We start from the raw sequence: 9,313 nt of genomic DNA, 5'->3' as shown, positions 1-9,313 counted from the left end.
GCTGTGCCCTCATGGAGGGGGGATGTTATTGTCTTGGGCTGCTCTGTTGTCCCCGTTGATGAGAAACAGGCCCAGAGAACTGAGGTAACGTGCCCGAAGCCACCCAGCCTGTCTGTTGAGAAGCAGGCTTGGAGCCAGGCCGTGTCCTCAGGGGCGGGCAGCTCGAGGAAGGCCTCGTTGCCCAGGTCCAGTTTGGCCTGTGACCCTTGAGGTCTGGGCTGGGGGACGCGGCCTCACCCTCCTCAGCAGCAGGAGGGTACTTGCTACGTGAGCACACTGTGCGGCTCAGGCCGTCGGGCCGAGCGGGTGGTCCCTGTAGAGCCGTGTCCGCCTTAGCTGCTTTCTCTCTGTCCACACCCCTGTGGGGACAAGGCGGGACCCAAGGGCTCCTCCCCGTTAGCAGAGGGGCCCGGACTCCAGCTGCAGCCCAAGTCTGGCTTGTTGGGCAGGGCCCCCTCCCCTGCCTCCTCCAGTCACGAGCCAGGAGGACGATCCCGCCCACATCTCAGGGTTGAGAATGCGCCTCCCTGTCCCCCAGGGGAACTCGGCATCTGCTCTGGGGTCCTCTCTCCTCTACCTCAGCGCCCCCATCCCCGCCCCTCGCCCGTCCTCAGCACAGCCTGGTGCCAAAGAGCCTCCAGTCTGGGACAGCCCTCTGCCCACTAAGCCTTCCCTGAGGGCACTCCGCCCTCCCTGCCAGCCTCCCTCCACGATGAAGGCTGCTCGCACCTCGGGGTCTTCACCCCGTGCTGCAGAAGACCAATGAGAGCCAAGCACGCCTCAAAGAAGAGGAGGGACACTTCAATACGCCGGCGGGCTCAGGGAGCAGCCTTCCAAATCCGAGTGAAGGAACACGCAGGGGGCCCTCCCTTATACCTCCCTGCGGTCCTTGTCCCACAAACATGGATCATGCTTCCGGTCCTTTTCACGGGCCTTGTAAGAAGGCCCCCGGGTGCTGGGGGTCTCCAGGCCGTATCTGAGGGTCCGGCCTGGCGCCAGCGTTAATAACCCTCCCTCCGGGCAGTGCACTGTCCACAGTCACAGGTTCTGCAGGACCAGGATCTGGGAAGGAGAGAGGGACTTCATTACAGGTTATCGAATGGACACTGAGCTTGCTGGCTTGGATTCAGATCACTGGCCCCAAATATCAGGGTTCCAGTGGAATCAGCCCTTTTTAGCCTTCTCACACAGACTGTACCCCCTGCCTGGGACCCCTTCCCCCAGGCCTATCTCTCCCCTGGTCCAGCCAGGCTTCGTCTGAGCAGATCGGACTGCCACTGCGCTCACTCAGCCTTTGTTAATGAATGAAAACACAGCAAAGCAGGAGGAATGAGTGAGTCCCACCGCACACCCCGGGCAGCCAGGATCCCAGGGGGCGTCCCGGTCGCTCCGGCAGCCACCAGAGGACACCGGACACCAACCTGGACCCGTGTCCCCAGAGCCCTGCCCGCAAGGCCTCTGAACACCCCGGGGCCAACTCTTGCCTCCCCGCCCCTCCCGCCACCACCTTCCCAGGGTCCTGGTGGGGACCAGGGCAGAGTTTTGGGATGGGCCGGGGCCCTGCCTGGGGCTTTGCCCTTGCACCTCAGCCCTGGCCGCCTGTGCGGGTCCTGTCCTGGCAGCCCCTCCCCCACTCGGTGCACAGGCCCCACTGGGAGCTCGGCTGATGCAGGGGGACAGGTGGGGGGTCTGGCTCCCCACAGACACTCCTGGCGGCAGGTCACTGCTGTCTACAGAGCGCCATACCGTTTCAAACAACTTCGTGGTTTGCAAAGCTCAAGGCTGTTTACAAAACAGTTTACAAAGTAACTTACAGTTTGCAATGCCCTCTACAGGATTAAAAGGCACTTGACCATTTCCCAAGTAGCTCCTGGCCAAGCACTGGCCAGACAGAAGGCACTGGAGGGGCAGGGCCCTCCCCTCAGTGTTAAGAGCTGGTTGTTAACAGGCTCAGTGAGTACCGACTGGACCCTGCAGCTCTAACAAGGCGGGAAGCCAGGGTGCAGGCTGATGTGACATTCACAGGGCACCTGCCCAGGCCTCAGGCCGCAGGCCCGTGACAGTGTATACAACCAATGACCTCGTCACGGCTGCCCGCCCTGGCTCGCCCACGTGGCGGGGCCTCCTCCCCGTCCGAGACTGAGGGCACAGGCACAGGGCTGCACGGGACCTGCGCCTGGTCCCGGGCTCTCCGCCTCCTCAGACAGCAGGGGCTGGATGCTGCCTGTCCCAGGCCTGGGCTCGGGGGTCTCGGGACTGACAGGACGGAGAACTGGGATCTCTGCTGGGAGAGCCTCGTGGTCACAACGCCCCACAGGCCTGGTTCAGAGCAGCGGCGCCCCTAGGAAGGCAGCCTTGCAGCCTGGTTAAAAGGCAGCTCAGCCTCTCCTCTCGCAGACCCTCTGTGGCTACCCCCCCACCAGTCTGAGGGTCCCCCAAAATGCTCATTCCAGCTGGGCCTCAGCGACCACCCCGCCCACCACACTCCACTCGCCCTGAGCCTCGGCCTCGGTGCTCAGGCTCCGCCAGCCCGGCCTGCCCCAGGGCCTTTGCACTCCTGTCCTTGGTGCCCAGGATGCTCCCCCTGAGATGTCCTGCTCAGGTGCTGCCTCTGCACGAGGCCCCTGAGCCCGCTCACCCCTCGCTCGGTTCCCTCGCCTTGCTGTGTGTTCGTCACACTCACTTGGTAAGCAATCGTGTTAATAGCCGCTGTGCAGGGGGCGGAGCTGCCAGGCCAGAGGGCCTCAGGGGTTCAGAACCACAGAATAACCTTTGGGCTGGGCCTAACCTACGTTGTTTCCCAAAGGACTGCAAAGAAGCCCGGCCGCCGCGGCTCAGGGCTGAGCATCGACCTAGGAACCAGGAGGTCGCGGTTCGGTTCTGGTCAGGCACATGCTGGGTGGCGGGCTCGATCCCGTGTGGGGAGCAGGAGGCAGCCAGTGATTCTCATTGATGTTTCTATCTCTCCTCCCTTGCCCTCTGAAATCAATAAAAGTGTATTATTTTAAAAAACTGCAAAGATAATAAGAAAGCAGTTCTGACTACTGGGCTGATGACTGCCCGACTGAAAGTGAGAACATGGTTTAGACTTGGCATCAGTGTGCTGTGTGGTCTGCACCGACTGACGCCTTCCTCCCGTGGGCAGTGCCCGCCCTCATCCCGCCTCTGCCCTCACCAGAACGTCACGGATTCAGCCTGAATCAGACCTCCAACAGCTCTTCTCATTGATCCCAATAAATGCTGCTTCCCACTCTGACCGGCTTGTTATTTTAGGTTCCTGTCTGCTGGCCAGCTCCCCCTCGTCTGGGATTGGGGCTCTCCTGGGGCTGGATGAATCTGTCTTGCTCCGTCTGGCACGAAGGGCCAGCGCAGGGGAGGTGCCCTCGGGCCCCAATGTGGAGCCCAGAACCAGGTCAGGGGTGCCAGGCGGGAGGGCACCCAGGAGCAGGGCAAAGCCGCGCTGACTGACTGGGCGGAGGGCAGCACAGCCAGCAGCCCGGTTCTGGGGCCTGACCCACAGTCCAGGCACGGGGCTCCCGGCCGCGGGCAGGGCTCCCGCTGCTCTGACTCCAAGTCCGGGAGCTGAGATAAGCCTGTCTGGTACCTGGTGGTGTGTGTGTGTGTGGGGGGGAGCCACCACCTGGTCTCCGTCGGGGAGGGGACTGGGCGGCCCTGTGTCAGCTCCTCCCCAGCATTGACGGGGCGCACCCGCTAAGCCTCCGTCTAGCAGGACTCCCTTCCCGCCCGCCGGCCATGTCCTGTCCTCCGCTTGCACCTCTCTGGGGCGGGCGCTCCTTCCCATTGACCGGGGACCCTGTCAGGGTTCAGCCGCTGTGAGGCGGGGGACTAGCTCCGGTGGGAGGGTCTAACAGGGCGGGGCCAAGGGTATCCGTGTGCTGTTATTTATTAACTAGTGTTCCCGTTGCAGGAAAAATCCTGCAATAGGATTTCCTGCTGCACTCTACCCCGCCTCCGATCCTCCCTTGTCGCCCGCCCTGCCTTCTCCGACAGCCCGCCGGCTTTTCCCTTCTCTCCGGCCCCGCCTCTGCTCCGCCCTTGTCACCCACCCCGCCTTCTCCACCAGCCCACCTGCTTTTCCCTTCGCCCCCGGCCCTGACTTCGCTCCTCCCTTCTCCTCCCCGCCCCGGATTGCTTGCTTCTTCGAAGCTTTACTCCCTTCTGCAGCTCTTGGCTTCTTTCGATGCTGTCTTGATATGCAAATTAGCCGCCATCTTTGTTGGGGTAATTTGCATACTCGTCCTGATTGGTTGGTGGGTGTGGCTTGGCTGGTGGGCATGGCTTAGGTGTAGTGAAGGTGCGGTCAATTTGCATATTTGTCTATTATTAGATTAGATTCCTGTGTTATTTTCCCCACACACAACGGCCGCCTGACTTCTGCTCCACCTGTGCCCTCAGAGCGCGAGGGGAAGGCCGGGCGGGAGCAGGGCCGCGCGTCGTGATGCCCCCCCCGCCCCCCCGCACTGCAGAGAGAGGGTCCCACAGACCAGGCCCTGGTGGGGGAAGGCTGGCTCGGAGGAGAGGCCTCGCTGGGTCCAGGACTCGGGAAGGAAGTGCATGTTGAGAGCAGACCAAGGGCAGGCACGCTTGGACGTGGGGGCTGTGCCAGACCCTGACCCCCTCCGGAGCGTCTCTCAGGGCCGCTGCCCATTCTCCGCCCGGCGCGGCTGAGCTGTCACATCACAGATGAGCCCCCTTGAGGGGACTGAGCCCCTGAAGGCCGACCTCAGACCCTACGTAGCCATCTTCCCTCTTCCCTATGTTACCAGCCAGCTGGGGGGGGGGTCCGAGCAGGACTCCCGGGGAGACCGCCCGCTCCCCAGGCTGCGGCAGGATTGGGGTAACCGCTCTGAGGGATCCAGCCCTGTCTCTGAGTTGGCCCCGCAGTGCCAGGCTGCGGACGGCAGTGTCCTGTAGCGGTTGCAAAGGCTCAACCAGGCTCCAGCCCTACCCGAGGCCCCAGACCGTGAGGCAGAGCCGGGGCGCCCAGAACCCCAGGAGTCCTGCCCGCCCCCTGCCGCTGGCCACGCCCCTCTGGGGGGGAGGCGCCGGCAGCTCCGCCCTCCGGCTGCAGAGCCTCCCAGGCCCGGGGGCGGGGACCCGAGCGGCCCACAGCAGAGCCGTGTCGGTCGCCCCGCAGGCTCGGCCCTGGAGGTGATTTGGCGCCGGCCTGTGCCCACGCATTCTAGAGCTGGAGCTGCTGCGGGACTGAGACCGGCCTGGGCAGGTCCTACTGTTTAAACTGCAGCTCCCCCAGGAGAAACACCGGATTAAATAAGTCAATTCAATTTCACACTCCTTGAACTTGATTATAATGATTTACATTTAATTCCTCCTTATGAGCAGCACACTGCGGAGGAACGCGCTCTCCTCCAGGAGCCTCTCCTTCTGGCAGATGGGCGCTGCTTGGCGTCCAGGAAAGGGCGGCAGCGTGGGACCCCCCTGGGCCTGGCCCCGCTGGAGAGGCCGCAGCTTCAGAGGACGGGGCGGGGCGGAGGAGAGGAGAGAGCAGGGGGACAGCCTCTCAGAGCGTGGGGGGCTTGGTGCTACTGGGGGGCAGGCCACACGGGCTGCAGGTCGGGGCGAAGCCTCTAGAGCAGGGGTCCTCAAACTTTTTAAACAGGGGCCAGTTCCCTGTCCCTCAGACCGTTGGAGGGCCGGACTATAGTTTAAAAAAAACGATGAACAAATTCCTATGCACACTGCACATATCTTATTTTGAAGTTAAAAAACAAAATGGCAAAAACACCCGCATGTGGCCCGCGGGCCGTAGTTTGAGGACGCCTGCTCTAGAGTCTAGACTTTCTCTTCAGCGCACAAGGGAGTCACTGGAGGGATTGAAACCGGGAGAGATGCGACCTGATAAAACAATAACAGCAGGACCCTCCCGGCCTCTCCATGAGAGCCCCGCCTGCCGCCCCACTGCCCTCCGGCTCGGGAGTCCGACAGCCTGGACTGGACTCTGTCCCCCGTGACAGTGTCCCAGCACGTCTCCGAGGCCGTTTCCTCATCTGCAAATCGAAGGCGCTACCTCGGACCTTACAGGGTAACAGGTGGTTCCAGTCAAACCCGGGCACCAAGGCCCATCGCAGGCCCAGCACACAGCGGGTGCGCAGCTGGTGAACCCACCTCTCCGGCCCCTGTCCTCCGGCACCTGCTCAGGGCCCAGCGCAGGGAGCAGGGTGGGCGCCAGGCTCCGAGTGCTTTCTTCCTCACTCAGGTGCCTTGAAGCCAAAACCTCACTCCCCGGGGCCTCAGAAGCCCTGGCGTCGGTGTCTTCCTGGGCCGACGTGCCCCTGCGGCTGTGCAGGTGGTGCCAGGAGCAGAGCCCTCCGGCCCTCTGCTGGACCCATGAGGCCCCTCTGTCATCGGGACCTTGAGTAAGTCCCTGTTTCTTCCAGGCCCCAGTCCTGTTGGCTGTGAAATGGCACACCAGGCCCCCAGGCCCCCGGCCTCCCAGCCCCCAGGCCACCTCTGAGACTCACCCCAGTGAGTCTTCAGGAGAACAACTTGGGTGAGGGGGGAGGGACCAGGGCCAGGGTCACCGGGACAGCCCTCCCTTCCACCTTGCAAACGTGAAAATAAAGGGCATTTGTTCAAAGTGAGAGGCGACAAGCACTTGTTTGAGATCAGAACAGCTTCTGGGGAGGCTCTGGTTAGGAGGAAGCCCCGGTACGCTCTGAGGAGGACGCAAGGCAGGTGTTGGTAAGAGGGGGGCTGCCCCACGGAGGAAGGCGGCTGCCCGTGCAGATCACCCGGCACGTGAAGCCAGTCGGGCAGTCATCAGCCCAGTAGTCAGAGCTGCTTTCCTGTTGTCTTCCCAGTTTGGGGAAACAAGGTTCTTGGGCCCAGTCAGTCCAAAGAAGGGTCTGCTGCGTGCTTCACCTTCCGAGGTCTGAGCACCGGGGGGCAGGCCGCTCCTCTGCCTGGCAGCTCCCCTCCATTTCGCAGTGCTTCCATTTATGTTCTTCACAATCTCGTGTTCATTCTGGCCTTTCTGCTAGGAATTCCCTCAGAATTCTTGGTCGCAAGCAACAGAAGTGAAAGGTTTCCCGGCTCAATCTCAGGGCCCAGCACGTGGACAGAACGTTCGGGCTCTGAGGAGGGTGGAGGTGGGGGAGGAGGGGGCCTGGGCATCTGACACAATGATTGGTTGCCTTTCGCATGTGCCCTGACGAGGACCAGGGACTGAACCTGCAACCCAGGTATGTGCCCTTGACTGGGAATTGAACCTGCAGTTTATGGGCCATTGTTCTAACCACTAAACCATACTGGCCAGGGCTTGACTTTTTAATTGTCTTTAATTTATAGTTTCATGCCATTTTTATCTGAAAGATGAAACAGAGGGCCGGAGACCATGGGATACCAGGACACAGGCTTTATTGGAGATCACCCTGCCGGCCGCCTTCCAGAGGGGAAAGAGAGGGCGTGCCTGGGTGAGAGTGCCTTTTGAGGGGAGGAAGGGAGGGGACGGGGCTTAGGGCACTCAGCACACGCTGATTGGTGGTTTCATGTAAGGCACTTGATTAGGCACCTAGGGACTTAGGAATCAGGGGCTTAGGGTATTTGGCAGGTGCTGATTGGTGGTTCAATGTACAGTCCATATAAGGTGCTCAGGAATGTCCGGCTGCAGGTGGAGTTTACGTCATACTCCGTCCATCAGTTGGGGGAAGGGAGGATCTATCATTCCAGGCTTTTGTTAATATTAAAAAAAATTGAGAGTCCGGGCAAGGTCAGGGGGTGAAGGTCTGTCTATCTTCCATAACTGCTTCCAGCTGAGAGGGGGCGTCGTTAGGGGCGTCTACCCGGGGTCTCAAGGATTCTGGTGTTAGGTTCTGAATTCAGTGCCAGATAGATCTCTCCCACCTTCTGGTTGGCGAACGCCTGCATTCTGTTCTGCAAAAGACTAGAAAACAGCGCATGAGAAAGGGGGCTAAAGAGCAAAATTAAAGGAATAGACACCAGTTGGCCTAATGATGGGAGGCTGGACGAGGAGTGCAGCCGCTTGATTTCCCCAAGAGACTGGTTGGTGAAGTCTTGAGAGCGAAGTCTTGTTGAGTCACTTGGGAGGTAAAAGCTGGTCCTGAGGCTGCCACAGCGTCACTTGTCTGGTTTTGCCGCTTTTCTGGGCCTGGAGCTGAAAGACAGCTGAGACCTAGATGTTATTTTTAGGGGGGAAAAGAGTAGGTTATCCTGGGGGTGAGGTTCTTGCTTTCCCAGTTTTGCCCCTTGCTGGGCATCCACATGTTTCCTGTAGGTCCTGAGACAGGGTTTCAAAATAGGATGAGCAGTGGTTAAGCTCCCTGTGGCAGTTCCGACTCCTGCTGTGATGCTGAGGTTAGGAGGAGAGGGATGATCTGGACTGCCCTTTTGTGTCAGATATGATGGGTTACGGGACAGGTAAAGACTGATTATTGGGGCTGCATCTACATTGGGTGAGAGACAGATGAGAGTACAGGTTCCTGTCCAGCTGATGGGGAGACAGATGTATGTGTTTTCCCCACAGAGGAAGAAAAATCCCTGATCATGGAGACAAGCTGAAAGGTGTAGGGAGAAGAGGTGGGCTAAAGAGTATGAGATTCCTTTTTCTAGTTCCACACTCCAAGCTGAGAGGGTGGTCACCATGGAGCTACCAATAAGTGGTGATAGATGAGTGATTGAGATTGTATTTCAGTGAAAGTGGGAGGGAAAGGGAAGGAAAGGAGTAGTGGAAGCCAGGGACCCGGATGGTTGGATAAGAGGTTAGACACTGAATATTCTGGTTTAGCTTAAGAAGAATCCAGCAACCTTGTCCTGCCAGGCTTGGAGACTGAAGCCTCACTTTCTTAATCAGAGTAACTTCTTTTCCCTTTCTTTCTTTCTTTCTTTCTTTCTTTCTTTCTTTCTTCCTTTCTTTCTTTCTTCTTTCTTTCTTTCTCTCTCTCTCTCTCTTTCTTTCTCTCTCTCTTCTTTCTTTCTTTCTTTCTTTCTTTCTTTCTTTCTTTCTTTCTTTCTTTCTTTCCCTTCCTTCCTTCTTTCCTTCCTTCTCCTTCCTTCCTTCCTTCCTTCCTTCCTTTCTTTCTTTCTTTCTTTCTTTCTTTCTTTCTTTCTTTCTTTCTTTTTCTTTCTTCTTTTTCTTTCTTTCTTTCTCTGTTCCATCTCATCACATGCACAACGTTCACAAAAACCTTCACAATTTCAAATTAGCCTTCAAACCTTCTTTTTATGTCCTTCAAAAATGCATAACCATGCCTCAGACCTTCTATTAAGTATTTCTAAAAGGCAGGGGGCGGGGGAGGGAGCAGGCTCTGCAGCC

Source organism: Eptesicus fuscus, chromosome 20 (assembly GCF_027574615.1).
Source record: "Eptesicus fuscus isolate TK198812 chromosome 20, DD_ASM_mEF_20220401, whole genome shotgun sequence".
Taxonomy (NCBI): Eukaryota; Metazoa; Chordata; class Mammalia; order Chiroptera; family Vespertilionidae; genus Eptesicus; species Eptesicus fuscus.
Note: the sequence above shows the minus strand (reverse complement) of the source record.